Here is an 18,115-nt window from a genome sequence, read left to right as displayed (position 1 = left end):
ATCACGTAGTGATGGGGTTTGAGTCAGGACTTCCTGGGTCTCCGGGGAGCTGTGAGCCCGGAGTTCTTCTCCGCCCTTCAGTGTCCTTTGGACCAATGCTTTGCTTATTGACCGCATATGGGAGGGGCAGCGCCCAGAGGGTCAGGAGCTCTCCTCCTCATCACGACCAAACCTAAGTTGACCATCTTTCACAAAAATTTTAATTGATTCCTCGAACAACAGTTAAGTAGTGAATTGCATGAAAGATCACAGATGATAGCCTCATTTTTCACCGGCTTAAAGTGGATTAAATTCCTATTTAGACTTGTTTTACCTGCAGGATCTTGGCCACATTTTTTTAAACCGATCCTGTTAAAAGCGTTCATCAGGGTGTTGTGGTGAAGGGTGTCTATTCAGTGGTGTAGTGAGAGAACAGAACCTCGAGTTAGCTCAGTGTTAGGACATCGAAGAAATGCCACTGGTCCCTAGTGTCCCACAAGACCTGGCATGGTCCTGTGCATTGATCTTCAACTTCCCCAGACACACGACCCTCATTTCCTTCAACACACTGCAGTGAAAACACAATCAATTCCCAGTGCGTTGTTAGCGACACTGGGTTTTACCTAATACGATGACATTTTTTTCTGTGCCTCAGTTCTCCTATGTGTAAAAAGTGGTACCAATGCTCCTTGAGCTAAACCACATCCCTGTGCACACAGGGACTCCATTCTGTGACCTTTGGTCCCTCAGATACCACGAATCCTCTGTTCCACCACTGGGCCTTTGCTGCTGTCGTGAATGTTGGGTCTTCCCCACCATATTCCCTTCCAATACCTCTTAAAATATGTTGTTCAATAGTTTTTCTGAAGGTTCTGCTGGGGATATAGATGGGCTAAGGACTGGGTGTGGCTGTTCTGCAATCTCCTGGCTGCCTGTCCAAAAGATGGTCCATAAACAATAATCTACACCGTCAGCAATAGCAACGATCACTCCTCCCCTTTGCTCTTAATCTTTCCTCTCAGGTCCTAACTAAATCACTAAAAACAGTCAGAGATGGTAAGGAATGACTGATCCTTGGCCTCCACAGGGTCAATCAAACACACAACAGGCAGACCTTGTTTAAACACATTAGGCTGGCTGACAGCCTGCTGGATTCCAATTCTGAAGGGGCCATATCCACAACCAAAGAGCCAGCAAGGTAGAAGTTTGTCTCAAGCAGCTGCTTGCATAGTTATCGGGACAGTGGACATGGTCACGGGCTACAACATACAGACAGTTCTAGAACCCAGGAGGTAAACAAGACTGTCTTTGGCCAGTTCTGACACCATGATTTCAAAGATTCCTGCAGGTGTGCCGTCCTACTGAGGCCCGGGGGGCGGGAGGGAGTTATATAGCAGGTGAAGTACTGAGTCTTAACTGTAGAGTTCTTAGGAAGGATACTTTGTTCAGCCAGAAGTTTGGAGCCCAAGGCTAAGATGCAGACTTTTAGGACAGATGAAGAAACCACTTCCTGCCGCTCTCTGTTTAAGATATGTCCTTTAGTGGTCTGGCTAGGAATGGCCCCCATAGACTCATGTGTTTGAATACTTGGCCCACAGAGAGTGGCACTATTAGGATGTGTGGCCTCATTTGAGTAATTGTGGCCTTGTTGGAGGAAGTGTGTCACTGTGGGGGCGGGCTTTGAGGTCTCCTATGCTCAAGCTATGCCCAGTGTGGTGCACAGTCTCCTTCTGCTGCCTGTGGGTTAAGATGCAGAACTCTCAGCCCCTCCTCCATGTCTGCCTACATGCTGCCATGCTTCCCACTCTGGTGACAATGGACTGTAAGCCAGTCTCAAATCAAATGCTTTCTTTTATAAGAGTTGCTTTGGTCCTGGTGTCTCTTCATGGCAATAGAAACCCTAGTATTTTCTCAAAGAGAAATAAACTCTCAGGCATGTATATTTTTTTCCTCCCAAAGGCTGAACAAGAGAAAGAAAAAGCCCTTCTGTTTCCCTATCTGCTAAGCTACTTGATTGAAAGGATGCTTTTGACAACTCTCCATCCCTCTGCTGTTGTCAGCTGACTATAGTCTTTTGAGAAAAAAAGAAAAAGGTTCAGCTTCTGCCTAAGGGGCCAAGGCATGCCTGCACTGTATCACCATTAACAGCCCGAGAGACCAGCAAGCAGAAAAAGTCCCCAATACCAAGGAGGTGGCATGCTGAGGCTCAGCAGACATTTGAGTAAAGCTGAAGGTTGGGGGTGGGCACTGTTTCTTACAGCAACAACTGGTCCAATCAGACTGTCACGTCAATCAGTGGCCACTGGTTTTGTTCTCAGCTGAGTTTTATTCTGCGTTGTTCATGAGCAAAGGATTCCCAGGTGTGAGAGTACAGATTAGAACCTCGGGAAAAGCATTTGTAGGCATGAGACCTGTTTCAGGTCTTAGACACACAGACCATAAGCCCAGGACACCGGAACCTTCTGCCTACTGCAGGTCTGTGGGCAGCTCTCTAGAAAGGTGGGCCAGGGGTACTTTCCAAGGGTAGCTAAGTAAGCCAGAGGGAGCAAGCAATGTTCTTTGAAGGTCCTGACTCCAGGTTCCTGCCTTGAGTTCCTTCCCTGACTTCCCTCAGTGGAAATGTAAGTTAAAATCAACCCCCCTCTCTCCAGGCTACTCTTACTTGGGTTCCTCCATTGTTTTCAGAAACCAGCACTTGGTTGTGATATTCTTCCTTATGGTTTCTTTATGTTCTAGCTGATCATTTCTGGGTTTTCCTTCCTGTGTGTGCTTGAGAATGCTCTCTCGGCGTCATGATCCCATTGATTCGCTGTCCCTGCCACCATGTAGCTGTTCTTCCTGAAGTTGCTTTTTTGAATGGTAGCTTTTCCAGCAACACCACCACCACCACCACCACCAACAACAACAACAACAAATAAACAATAGCCTCTGAGCCTGGCAGCTTTGGAAAGGGACTCTGTTAAAACTCCATTGGTTTTTAATAAGAAAGAACAGTGAATTCTTTTTAAAGAAGAAAACTACCTACCTCACATGGACTCATAAGCTCGATCCTAAACCTACACCTCACATTATCACTCAACCCTGATCTTTTACCCTCTGTCTGTCTGCACAGTGACATGCCCACAAGCACCACACTGAGAAGTTCTGTTGCACTGAAAAACTCTTTATACTGTATCTGTTCATCTCCCCCCCACCCCCGTTGGCTACTATTATGTCAACGTGACACAAGCTAGAGTCATCAGGAGAAGAGGGAATCTCAGCAGAGAAAATGCACCCATGAGATTGGGCGGTTGACAAGCCTGTAGGGCATTTTCTTTTTTAAAAAAATTTATTTTATTGAATATTCTCTATATTTACATTTCAAATGTTATCCCCTTCCCCCCAACTCTCATCCTCCTCCACTTGTTTCCATGAAGGTGCTCCCTTTCCCAGTCACCCTCTCTACCTCAGTGCCTTGGCATCCCCCTACATTAGGAAAATGCACCTTCACTGGACCAAAGGCCTCTTCTCCCATTGATGCCAGACACTGCCATCCTGTGCTGCATATGCACCTGGAGCCGTGTGCTCAATGGTTGGTGTTTTAGTCCATGGGGGTTGTAGAGGGTTTGACTGGTTGATAATATTGTTCTTCCCATGAGGTTGCAAACCTTTTCTTCTCCTTTAGTTTTTTCTCTAGCTCTTTTATTTGGGGTCCCCATGCTCAGTCTGATGTTTAGCTGCAAGCATCCTCAGCTGTATCTGTATGATTCCGGAAGAACCTCTGAGGAGGCATCCATATCAGATTCCTGCCAGTAAAGCATCAGCAACAGTGCTTGGGTTTGGTGGCTTCTATGGAGTGGGTCCCCACGTGAGGCAGTCTGATTGACCTTTTCTTCAATCCCTGCTCCTCTATTTAACCTTGTATTTCTTCCCATGAGTGTTTTGTTCTACCTTCTAAGAGGCATCCACATTCTGGCCTTCCTTCTTTTTTGAGCTTCATAAGGTTTGTGAATTGTTTCTTGGGTATTCAGAGCTTTTGGGGGCTAGTGTCCATTTGTCAGTGAGTGTATGCCATGAGTGTTCTTTTGTGACTGGGTTACCTCACTCAGGATGACACTTTTTAAATAAATATTTATTTAATGTACATGAGTATACTGTAGTCTTCAGACACACCAGAAGAGGGTATCAGATTTCATTACAGATGGTTGTAAACCACTATGTGGTTGCTGGGAATTGAACTCAGGACCTCTGGAAGAGCAGCCAGTGCTCTTAACCACTGAGTCATTTCTCCAACACAGGATGATAGTTTCTAGTTCCATCCATTTGCCTAGAAATTTCATAAAGTCATTCATTCTAATAGCTGAGTAGTACTCCACGTGTAAATGTACCACACTTTCTGTATCTATTCCTGTTGAAGGACATCTGGGTTCTTTCCAGCTTCTAATTAGGGACTGTATCCGCTCCGACCTCCATGTTGCTGTCTGAGCTCCGGTTCTGACTTCCTTTGATGATGAAGTATGATGTGGATGAGTAAATCCAAATAAACCCTTTTCTCCCCAAGCTGCTTTGGTTGTGGTGTTTCACCACATCAATGGTAACCCTGCCTACGTCAACCCTCCAACCCCAGACCTCTGCTGTCCCATTCACCACCTCTAGGTTCTGTCTTTTCTAGAGTGCTACATGGGCCAGTCACCCTCCCATACTTACCTGTCAGTTTGGCTCTTTTCTTCAGTAATGGGCATTGAGGTTCCGTTGTGTCTTTTCCTGGTTTGGCTGCACATGTCTGTTCACTGCTGAATCATTTTCCCATGGTCTGGACACAATCTCAGGCCTATTCATCTGCCACAAGATGTCTTTGTAGCCTTCAAGTCTGGACAATTATGAGTATGGTTGCTGTGCAGTTTCCGTATGATGGTTTTGTGTGCACACACGTTTTTGATCTCTCTGAGTAGCCAAGAGATACGATTGTGAGAGTCATATGCTAAGAGTGTTTGAGTGTGTGGTTTGAGAAGAAACCACACAATGGTCTGTGGCGTCTTGCATGCTTGGGCACCAAGTGAGGACTCCTGCTTCTCTGTCCTCCTGTACCAGTGCCTGGAGGTTGGTTGTGCTCAGAGGTGGACAGTGGTAGCCCTCAGCTTTGGTTGTTTTGGGCTTTTTGGCCTATGCTTTACTTAATTGCATCGTATCTGTGGCAGTAAACTCAACATGGCTGTTCTGCCTGCAGAAGCCAACTAGAAACAGTCTTAGTGTTTTCATGAGGGATTTCTCTACATCATCCTCTCTGCCACAGTTCACAGCATGACCTTGTCCAGGGAAAGGCAGCGAGCTCCTTGTGTGTTCTGGCTTCTGGGGGAGAAGATGCCATATTTATGGCAGACAGCTCATTTTTTAAAAAAGAATCGCTATCTAGGCTATAAAGATAATTTCTAATCTCTCACAACAAGGCACCACTTAGACATGCTCGCGAATTATTGCTTAGAAATTTCTTTTTTTACACTTATAAGGGTTTATGTTGTTTAGATGACTTTTATGGTTAGTGAGTTCTGGGCTGCTGGTCTTCAGAGATGTATGGATCTCTGTGCCAGAGATGGGCATTCTAGAGACAATATAGAACCGATGGAACTTTCTATTGCTCGTTACTGATACCATCCGTTCTTTCCACCTGTCTAGCTCCAGCTCTCCAAACCTTTATCAAGACCATGTCCACAGAATTGTCCCTGTCCTGCATCAGACTTCCTCAAATCCCTGCCTCCTTCACCTTCCCAAAGCAGGGCCTTTAGTCTCCGGGACACAGCACCTCTCCACTCGTTTGAGTTGTTCTGCTAACATCCGGCATTTAGTTCAACACAGCCTGTTGTTACTAACTTTGTTACAAATCCTTGGAATGCTAGAATGTTACCGTTTTATCTGTGGAATCTGGATCCACCCTGCTGCCCCTTTCCTCTCCTGGTCCTGCCTCAGCAAGTGACTTTGTTGGTCCCTAAGCTTCTAGCTTTGCCTGGAGTCTGGCTCCATACTGAGATGCTTCTGTATAAGTGGGCATGGCCTATATAAGTGGGCATGGCCTTGATGATCTCTCCTTCCTCCAACCATTTATTCGTATTCTGTGTATCTGTTTAACATGACTGTGCAGTGCTGGTTGCATGCTTTTAACTTTCCATATTAATGGGTTTTTGATCTGTCCAAGGGATGTTTATCTTAAGTGTTTGGATACCGAGTGTGCTGACTTTCTGTTCCTTGTGCATTTTATCTTTGGACCAGTGTAGACTCTGGGGGACCAGAGAATTCCTTGTATCTTCCACAGGGCAGGATAACCACCTACCCTCACTATATCTTGGTTCTTGTTTGGAACCACATTTTTGAGACCACGTGTCTTAGGCTACTGTGAATAGGAGACAGTTTCATCTGTGCTGTGGGTCCCTCTGGTATACACCGGGGTCACAAAGCACTCCTATCCCAAATCTGGTGACACAAAGATTCACAGTTGATTTTAGATAATGTGGTTTATTTTGCTTTTTAAATATTTTTCTGAGGTTTCATTTTAACATCCTACTGTACACGGCTAAGCATAGATTTTTTTTCCCTTCCCCACTTGCTAACTAGGCACTTCCCCCCATCCCTGCCTCTTTATAGTGAGTGATAAAGTAGTCTCAGGGATATGTGGTTGAAAAAATAGAATTTCTTTGCAGAATTGCAGTTATTGATTCCACCAAGCAGTGATTTTCCTTAAGACCATGTGGTCATGTAAATGCTGATGTTTGTTCGTCATAAAAAAAGACGTGGAAACGAATAAAGGAGTTGGGGTGGTGATGAGTCTGGCCGAATAATGATGATGGTTTCACAGTTATCAAAACATTGAGATGTGTACCACACATATATGATATATATATATATATATATATATATATATATGTGATATATATCATATATATAATATACATACCATATATATTATATATACCACACACATACACACACACATACACACACACAGACACACACACACACACACACACACACACACACACACACACCACACACCACACACACGTTTTGCTTGTTAATGATGTCCTTTGGTTATCAGCTTTCATACATTTTGGTGATAACGGCTCAGTGAGTACTCTTGTTGGAGTACAGACATTTTAAAAAATTGGCCACGTCTCGTTACAGTTTTTGAAGAAAGGAAGTGAAGGTCAAATAACCAGCAAGCAGGCTCTTCTGGCAGCGGCTGCAGGCGTGTGCTAAGATGACGTGGATGGAGACTGCACGGCTTGACCCTGGGGTAGCTCACGTGAGCTAAGCTGTAGTACTTGGTGTACTAGGCAGGAGTTGCGGCTCAGCGCCTGTTGATTTTTGCTACATAGTAATTGATCCTGTTATATCTGTGTGGAGCTGCTTATCCATGAGAGACCTGGAGGTTGTGGTCCTCCCGGGATTAATTAGTTTCTGAAGCATGGCAGCTCTGGTAGAAACATTGCGGATGCCCTGTCGGTGCCTGTGTTGGTCTACTCTGCAGACTCACACACTGCTCCAGGTTTTCACTAATGTGTGAGCTCACTACTCACTCAGGAGTCCTGGAACACAGAACTACTCTGACATTTAACCATCTTTCCTCAAATATTTTTATGACAGACATTAAATACGGAGATGTAGTCCCAGGGTAGAATTTAACAAATACATGGTTGGTAGTAAGCATCTCCCCACAGGCTGTTGCTGTCATTTCTCAGCATTTGGGAGCTGGAGAAGGACAGAGGTGGTCACCGTTCCCATATGCCTGACCCCATTAACAGATTTAACACAGATCTCCCTGGGCACCATACCTCACCATCACTAAGGGGCCTGAGCTGAGATTCTGTCTGAGGGAGAATAGAGCTCAGCCTTTACAGTTTGTCTAGGATGGTTTGGCTCTTACATCCCCAGGTCTAGGAGCAGAAGGAACTTGGCATTTAGGAGTTTCTCTCAACCACAGAGAACTCAGAAGCAGTTTTAAATGGATACATGGGTTCTTTACAAGATGATACTCTATATAGAACAGGTCTAGAGATAGGGATGATCGGCCTTTCTCTGGTGAGAGCCTGTATCTTTCCAAACTGCTGGCTGAAAGCTTAGCTACTGTAAGCCCACATCAGGATGTTTAGAGGGTAGAAAAGCCACAGACCTCCAGGAGCCTGAATAGAAATGAGTGAACTTCACACACCTGCCCAAGTCTTCTAGAAAATACTTGGGCATACATCTAGTCTCAGTTCCTCCAGATGGTTCCTCAGGACCAGCTTCTGACAACAGAACTTTGGAAACATAAGGATGTCTGGGCCATGGAGTAGCAAAGAGGGTTCTAAACAGGAGAACAATTCTAGTAGCTGTGTTGTCTGGACTCAGTGGGGGGGGGTGTGTGTGTGCAAAAGTGTAGTCATTTTTCATAGGCTCACTCCATGACTTGGAGACATGCTCCAACTCTTAGCTTCCCCCTGAGCATAGAAAGTACTAGAACACATATTTAGCACCCAGCTTTTAAGGATGAAGGCTGAATTTTTGCTTCTCTGTTGGGGAACTAATAGGGTATAGCTTATCCTAATATTGTAGAAGACACTACAAAGAGAGAGGTGTTTTTGAGGTGTTTTTGAATAAGAGAAGAGGTCTGTGTGATACCCAGAATCTCTGGCTGGGCTGACTTGGTGAGGTCTGTCTGCTTCACAAGGGCAATGGGACAGGACAGGGGGAGAGCCTTTCTGCTGATGTGCATCAATCAGCACGAAAAGCCAAGGAAGACCAAACTGAAACCATAGTCTACAAAAAAGAAGAGCACAGACTCTAGAAACTCTAATGGAATGGAGGAAAGTGATGTGCTTCTGTTCATCACTTAACATTTAAAATAACACCCATAAAGTATTTATCTAAGTCAGGATAGTAAAGGATGCATGAAATGAGAAGAGACGGGTAAAGATAGAAGACATAAACAACATCAGGAATCAATCATTGAGCTGAAAAGTACAATAGTTCAGCTAAAGAGGCAGAAGAAACTTTACCAGTAAACTGAATGTAGAAGGATGGGACAGAGAAACTGAAGGCAGGTCACAGGCAATAAATTCTAAGGGAAGAAAAAAAAAAGTGTGTGTGTGTGTGCGTGTGTGTGTGTGTGTGTGTGTGTGTGTGTGTGTATGAATGAGAGAGAGACAGAGACACACTCACACAGAGTGTGTTCAAGGGATCTGTGGGACAAAATTAAGCTAAAAATTTTAGTTACTAGAATTTTAGAGTGAGAAGAAAGAAATGAGTCATACTTAAAATCATGAATAAATATTTTCCAAACTTAGAAAGGGATTAGACATCCCAATCCAGGAAGATGAGATGTTACTCAGTAAGATAAATTTGTGGACAGTACCATCCAGTCACACATAATCAAATTGCCAAGCTACAAACAAAAATAAACAAAAAAATCAAAAGCAGCCAGAAATAGACTTGTTACTTACAAAGGGATATTCTTAAATTTTATTTTATTTTTTGAAATTAAAATATAATTACCTCATTTCCCCTTCCTTTCCTCCTCACCCCCATAATCTCCTTTCTGTTTTCCATATTTATGACCTCTTTTTATTACATGCTCTTCCCCGCTTTTATTCTCTTTCTGTCTCTCTGTCTCTGTCTCTCCCTCACTGCCTCTGTCTCTTTCTCTCTGTGTCTCTGTGTCTGTCTTTCTCTGTCTTTGTCTCTATCTCTCTCTTTCTTTCTGTATGTCTGTCTGTCTCTGTGTTTGTGTCTCTCTCCCCAGACCATATATTGTTACCTATATTCATATAATTTCAGAGCTGACGATCTGGTGTTGGAGAACCAATAAGGGGGTTTTTCCCTAGGTAAGATTATTTCTCTCCCCCTGAGCATTTAGTTGCATATAGTTATTTGTCTAGGGTTGGAGAACAGTCCCCTTTTCACATTAGCATGTATATTGACACAATTATCTCTACAAAAACCTATAATGATTTTATTAATTCTTTGAGAATTCTATGTAAATTATTTTGACCATATTTACCCCTAGTCCTCATCCTAACTCCTCCCAGATCTACTCCCTCCTCTACACTCCCTTTTTCCCTGTGTCCTCTTTTAGAAGAGACCATCTCCAAGCAGATGTCCTGGTCTTTGTTTTCTCTCCTCTTCAATGTCCCCTGAAAAGTAGGTGAAGAGGTTGTGTTGCAAATAATTGGTGATGTACACCCTATGTGAAGGTGATCTCTGCATTTTGACCAGCTGTGGCTTTCTATAGTGTTTTCCATTTGCTGCAAGGACAAGCTTCTTTGATGAAGAGTGAGAACAACATTTACCTGTAGCAATAGGATAAGCTTTTTTAATTGGCAGTTAGAGGCAATACTAGTTTATGAAAATAGCCATGGTACTTTTTCCTTTGGATTCTATTGTCTTACCAGCCACTGGGAATAAGACACGTTTTTTTCAGCAGAAAATTTACAGGTCTAAGTGGCAGGGAGGGGAGTGTTGAGATGATATACTCAAAGTACTAAAGGAACAGAGGCATCTGCTAACCAGGAATATTATACCCAGCAATCTTATCTTCCAAAAATGAGGAAGAAATTAAAAACCTTATTGGAGAAATCCTAACAAATCACAATTATGTAGGATGAATAATTCTCAAGTCTCACATGTAGCAAGAGGATCATAGTTGGTGACATTGTATCACATATGGAAAAATTGTCATGAGAACAAGTTTCAGATGTTATCTCAGGAAAGACAGCTATGATACATGATGGTATGGGTAATATGCTTGACCATAGGTGTGATTTCCCTAGCTATATCAATGCCAAACTTCATGTTAGATACTTGAATAAACAATATATGCATATATATCTATGCCGATGTTTAAACCTATTGACTTTAGTCAAACAGCACTCAATTCCTATTTCCTACTGTTTTGATATTTTACTAAACTAGATAACTTTATTCAGGGAGGACTGAGCTGACATATAATCCCTGCTTAAAACATTAGAGATTCTTTTCTCTTTTTTCTCTTTTTTTTAGAAATGGTTTTATAAAATGATTATGCATGTGTGTGCCTGTCACTGAGAAACACAATGAGGGGGTCTACTTCAAAACATGATGTTCTTACTATCAAACTTGAGCATTTCAAGTATTGTTTTCTAGGGGCAAGGGCTTTAATATTTGGCAAGATTTAATTTTGAATGCCGTCTAATTGGAAGGCTGGATAAAACCTAGAGGTCTTTGAATCAGGAAGCCTGGAGTTCAACAGCAGCAGGGACCTCCTCCAAGAACTGGTCCTGGGTCTCCTCCATAATCCTACAGGGAAACCAATGGCCATATATTGCAGAACCTCCTGGCCACTTAAACTTTGTAAGTAAAATGAGAACTGCTTCAGGGATGGGATAGTTTAGGTTGTTTTATATCATATCAGACCAAGGGCAGAATCGTCCAAGCAAAGCACGATGAAGATATGGCTTTTTATCATTGCTTAAAATCAGCGAAAAGTTGGAGAAATCCGTCAAATGCAACCCACTCATTCAAAGTCAGGAGAATACCTTGAGCTCAGAACCGATCTAGGTGCTCAGGTCTCAGTACACTCGCTTTTGTACACTTATTTTTACTTGTGTGTGTGTGTGTGTCTTTGTGAGTGTGCCTGCTTGTATGTGCCTGGTTATAGAAGCCAGAAAAGCGTGTGGGATTCCCTTGATCTGGAGTCACAGGGGCGTGTGGGCACTGCCAACCCAATTTGGGTGGTTCTCTAAGAGCAGGAAACTCTTACATACTAAGCTGCCTCTTTGTGCCATCTCATCAGCCCTTTGACAAGCTTGCTCATTTAATTTTTAATGCATTGAAAATCTGTAAGAGAAATACTTACAGAGAGCTCTGGGAATGATAGGGCATTATTTTCACATCGCCTAGGACACTGTCTTAGAAATTCCAATGAACTGGCCATCTAATTGTGCCAAGCATGTAAGATTCCAATCTAATCTGTGTTTATACATTATCCAAGGACACCAGGTTAAACAAATGTGTCATTTTCTGAAATTACAGGGTGTCTGGCACCCAGGCACCGGCTGCCAGTCTGGAAATCCATTTATTAGTATCCTGGCATTGAGACAGGTATCTCCTCCCGCCTCCTTGAGATACAGCCTGGCCCGGAACCACCTACGATCTGCAGCCAGGGAAATGATGTGGGCACCTGAGCAGTCCTGTGCATGCAAAAACACCACTGGTCATGAAATCTGTTTTGCCCATGGCTTTAGGAACTTTTACAGTTTTTTTCTTCCCTTCACACTCCACAGGTCAAAACATCCTAGGAGTATGCATCCATTAAACTATCCCACACTCTTTATTGCATGGAACATGTAATCCAATCAGCTCATGATCAATATCTTATAATTAGCTCCAGAAGGTGTATGATCTTCCTTCCGAGAAACACATTTCTCCTGTCCCTTTATCATTAAGCCCGTTGACACCCAACAAGCAAGTCTGATTCGCTCAAGCAGTTACTGAAAGAGAAAACATCCCCCTGGTTGAAAAGAGTAAATTCGCAAGTCTCAGAAGGAAACTGAGCACACATGTTAAATCTTCACCTGGCTGTGCGCACGGGCTGTGAAGTGGGGCTTAGGTGAGTTTTATATTAGATGCCACAGCGGCTTGGAGAGCCTGTGCTACTTGGCTCAGGGCCATGCACGTTGTATCTCTTGGGTCACAGGAAGCCAACTTCTCCCTCACTCCCAGCTAGTGCTGATGTTAGCACAAGCCTCAGGAAGTGCCTCTATAAGTCGTATCCAGTCTCAAGGGATGGAAACATGAGTTCCAAGATCCCTCTTCACACCACACTGTGAGGTGATGCAGACCTGTGAGGCTCTCTTGCATTCAGGCTTCCCATGGCCCTCCTCTTCTGATACTTTCTTCTTTGAGGTCCAGGGTGCCAGGGAAATGAGAGGCCTGTGTCTGTTGCCACTTGGTTCAGTTTGCCTTCTAAAGGCAGGTCACATGCCCATCCAAGCTGTCAGTAGCACATGGTACCCAGACTTTCTGCTTCCCCTCTCTCATCTGGGCACATGCTCCCTTGGCTCTTCCGGGGAATAAGAGGGATGAGACGGAGAACATCAGTTCCGTGTATCATTTAGCCTTCTCCATGTTGAACTCGGAGGCACCTGATCACTTATTTATAGCAAAATGTCCTCTCTGTCCCCATCCAAGCAAATACAGATGAGAAGGACCTGTAATAGAACAGATTTGATTTAGATCTCACCATACTCAGACACCTTAGAAAACCACATAAGGATTCTTTCTCCTCAAAGCAGCTTTAGTTCCCCCATGCAGCTATATCCTGGTGGCCAGGAAGTAGAGTAGGCACTTGCCTGAGCTTAGCTGTCTTTTCCTTACTCCTCTTTAGGATAGTGCTGTTCACACCTGGATGAGTCTTCACACCATAGTTTCTCCTACTAACTATGTAGGAGAGTGTCTGTACTGGCTGGTTGTGTGTCAACTTGACACAAGCTGGAGTTATCACAGAGAGAGGAGCCTCCGTTGAGGAAATGCCTCCATGAGATCCAGCTGTAAGGCATTTTCTCAACTAGTGATCAAGGGGGGGAGGGCCCAGCCCATTGTGGGTGATGCTATTTCAGGGCTGGTAAACCTGGGTTCTATAAGAAAGCAAGCTGAGCAAGCCAGGGGAAGCAAGCCAGTAAGTGACATTCCTCCATGGCTTCTGTATCAACTCCTGCTTCCTGACCTGCTTGAGTGCCAATTCTGATTTCTTGTGGTGATGAACAGCAATGTGAATAGTGTAAGCTGAATAAACCCTTTCCTCCCTAGTTTGCTTCTTGGTCATGATCTGTGCAGGAATAGAAACCCTGAATAATCTAAATTCAATTGAGTTAGCAAGTGATTCAATTGAGTTAGCAAGTATTTGCCAGGCAAGGGTGGATTTGACTTACAAGAGGAAGGATGATAGAAACAAAGTTCAGGCACAGCCTGGATTTCAGGGAACACCGTTAAGTTCATAAACAGAAAAGTGCTCCCAGTACACAACCAGTGTCTGATTTTGCTAGGTGGAATGGGAACCTGAGCTTGGTTTCAGATGGCATCAAAGCTGGCATGGTGCTTCACCCAGCTAATGTGCCAGGCTCTCGGTAAGGTTTCCTTGGCATCCATCCACCAGGCTTTCCCCTCACCAGAAGGCTACTAACCTCCTTAATGTCTCTCGTGGTTACTTTGACATCTTCTGTTTTGGGGGAGATGACAGAAAAATGTTTACCCAGGGATGTCATAAGGAAAGGATTTTCTCAGCTTCTCTTCTAGCTGGTTAGAGCGGGCTGCTTCTAGGTCATCTGCATCTCTCCCTGCCTCAACATAGTCAAGGTCTTACTGGAAGGGAAGGAAGGGGTGGGTCTTCTGCTTTTGTGTACCTTAGAGTTTCAGAAGGAAGTTTAGGGAGCACAGTACACCACACTGCTCTCAAGTATGCTGTGTTGATGGTAGAAATGATCCAGGCTGTGTCCAATTGCAGATCAGCGGGAGGGTCTTGAAAGAAAATTTCTCAGCTTCTTCTGGCTTTGTGCATTCCTTTGTGGAATGTGTTTTAAGAGATTGAGTACAGCTCACCAGCAGAAGCAAAATGTGCCTCAGGTGTGAATTTGAAACCAACTGTGGTCCCACTCCAGTGCTGACACTCTCGGACCTCAGGTTTGAATTTCCAAACTCCAGCTTCATGTTTAGTAGAAACTTGGTTTCATTTCCTGACACTGATCTCAGCCCCAGACGTTTCCAGGGAACCATGACTTAGCGCTCGTGGATTGACAGCCTCGTTCAATTTTCCACTTGCTGGAATCGTTCATGTCAAAAGCAGACACTGATCCCCCTTAAAAGGAACGCGATTCCATCTTACTGAAAATGTCACATATCTGAGAGATTATTCTGGGTCTAGTGTTGTCATGCCATACTTCAGAACGGGAAGACTTTGTTATTTTTAGAGCAGAAACAGTTCTAGGGTGAAGGGGTAGGGGAAGATTGCTGTGCGTGGGATGTTTTGGGCCAACTCTCTGGCAGTGGTTGGGAGGGTGAAGGGCTGATGTCATCAGCAGGGTCTTATGCAACATGGGCAAATGGTCTCCACACACAGCAGGTGTTTGCCCCGTCAGCATAGTCTCCTAATGACATTTACGGTTGTTGTGTTTTATATAACTGGACATTCTATAAATACTTCCAAGTCCAGCACTAATTTGTAAGAGCCAAAGTTATCCGGCACTTGAGGCTATCAGGATGCTGACACTTTGTCTCAGCACTTTTGGGCAGGGCATCTGTTAAAACCAGAAGCCTCTTTCTCCTGTGTGTGTCTCTAACTCCGTTCTTAGTGTTTTGAAGAAGGAGTAGAATTCCAATCTTTGCTATAAAAAGTTCTCTGAAAGGATACAATCTTACCAGTGAAATTTAAGACAAAGTATTTGACATGGAGAAAGTAGGAAGATAAGAGGGAATGGAGGGGGCTGGAGGGACAGGTCTCCAGCTATGAACACTTGCTGCTCTTGAAGAGGACCCTGGTTCAGTGTCCAGCACCCAAATGAGGCAGCTCACAAATGCCTGTAACTCCAGGTCCAGAGAGAGGATCTAGTGTACTCTCCAATGTACCTGCATATACCTGGGTCCATGCTTCCCTCAAATCAAAATAATAAAATCTTAAGGAAGAGATAAGAAGAGTGTGTTTAAATGCCATTGTTAGATTTAGCTTATATTGTACAAATTAAAAATTCTTATTATCTTTCATTATTTAAAAAACAAATTCAAGCAGCCATGAATTAAACATTTGTCTCTAGATTGTCACTCTATATTATTAAAAAACTTGTGCACTTTAAATTTCCATTAAGATCTACTAAATAGTTAATGAATATGCTACTGAGAAGCCACAAATTTTTCAGAAAGAACGTATTTTTTAATGTATTTTGTAGAGTGGGACTTTTTTCTTCTTTATCTCTCTCTTAGAACATTATGCTTTTGTCTTCTGAATAAACAAACAAAAGACACTTGATCTTATGTAAGAGATCAGAAGAAGTTCTTCGGCCAATCACCGTTTATGTGTCTTGTTGAAATTCTACATGTTGGTTAGGTGGCATTGGTGAATATGACACCCAATAGCCGGGAATTTGAAATGACCTTTGATGTTAATATCCCCAGTGTAAGCAGGTAACAGGTACAGAAACATGTAATTGCAACGAGTGAGTTTAAAAAACCTTTATACAAAAATGAACTGGCAGTAGTCCTTCCATACATTAATGTGTTTCATGACATTTTTATGCATAGAATGTAAGCACATGCTGCACGAATCACACATATTTTATACTACTTGAATTTGTAGAATTTCTTGTAGAATATATATTTTATATTTATGATCCTTAATTCAACAAGTGTTTGTCTACAAAAGGCCAGTGATTAGAATCCAGAGACACTTATCACTCAGTTTTCAGTTACCCTGTAACCATACCTTCTTCAAAGGTCAGGCTGGGAAAGGAGTGTCAAGCCATTGGTCCATATCCTTCCCCTTAGGAGAAGAGGACTAACAACCTTTACATTTTTCTATTTTCTATCTGTCTATCTGTTTACTCATTGATCATGTCTGAATCTATCATAGCTACTCTTTTTTTTCCTATGTCATCTATCTTTGTCTTTTATATCATCTGTCTGTCTGTCCATCCATTCGTAATCTGTCTATCTAGTATCTAATTTATTCATCCGTTTTTCATGTTTTTATGTATCTTTTATGGCATCTACTGATCTACCTACTTATCTACCTGTATCTATCATACACCTACCTATCATCTGTTGATTAGTCATCTATACAACTCCCTAATTCTATAATGTACCATAATCTTTCCACTTTTTTTTGTTTTTTTTTTTTTTTGTTTTGTTTTGTTTTAGACAGGATTTCTCTGTGTATCCCTGGCTGTGATGGAACTCTCTCTGTAGACCAGGCTGGCCTCGAACTCACAGCAATCCACCTGCCTCTGCCTTCTAAGTGCTGGGATTATAGGTATGTCTCATCACATGCCCATCTCACCATTTCTCTCAGCTCTGATTTTATTGCTGGGAAGCACACCATGACCAAGGTAACTTATAGAAGAAGGAGTTTACTGGGGGAGGGAGTTCATGACCATCATGCCAGGGATCATGGCAGCACACAGGTAGGCATCTTACCAGAGCAGGAGCTGAGAGCTTATACCTTGAAACAACAACCACGAGGCAGAAGGAGAGATAACTGGAATACAGTAGGGGCTTTTGAAACCTCCAAGCTCCTCCCTAGTGGTACACTTCCTCTACTGTGATGGCTTGGAGTGTGTTACAAATCTGTACTGAACACTTATCAATTGCAAAAACATGGACAAGAACGGGAGGTAACGTTTTCCACAGCTCACCGGACACATTGCCAGTGTTGGCGATGCTCTTAACTCCTCTAGAGATAATTTCTTCTGTTTCCTCATGTATAATATTCTCAGCTTGGGTCAGGAAACCTGGGCTGAGTCCTGGGAAGTCAGAAACTCATCCACTGTGGACAGAACTTCACAGTATTGTGCAGTACAAACATGCACAGAACCTGTGCAAGTAGAACATCCTGGTGGCAATCCTGGAGAGCTCAGAGCCAGAGGAGCACAGCCAAGGGGTCCCCTAAGCACTGAGCTGAAAGGGCTTCATGTCCCATGCAAAGAGAACAATAGATTATGGTACGTACCTTGTAAGTGCCTCTGATGCACTGGCTTCAGGCCTCAGTGTGTACGTTTACTGCAACACTTATCCCAGTGCTTAGGCTGTGGAACCACCCTAGGTGTCCATGGACAGAGGAAAGAAAAGGCAAATGTGATTCAGATGCACAGTGGATCTTCAGACTGTCTTGCCTCACTTTACACGTTATGGGTACATATATGATTTTTATGCATCAATATAAAACCTAGAACCCACAAAAAAAAAAAAAAAAAAAAAAAAAAAAAAGAGAGAGAGAACTGGGAGGGATAGCCAAGAACAGAGGTCCCTGGAAGGACCTCAAAGACCATTATGTACTTGCATGAAAATGGCTGAATGTAACCCAGAATAAAATGAAAAAAAAGTATAAACTAGAATAACAACAACAAAACAATCAAGGAAGAAAAGGTTGAATAGACCTACGCCCCCAGAC

Source organism: Micromys minutus, assembly GCF_963924665.1.
Source record: "Micromys minutus genome assembly, chromosome: 14".
NCBI lineage: Eukaryota > Metazoa > Chordata > Mammalia > Rodentia > Muridae > Micromys > Micromys minutus.
The sequence above is the reverse complement of the archived record's forward strand: the minus strand, read 5'-3'. Positions refer to the sequence as shown.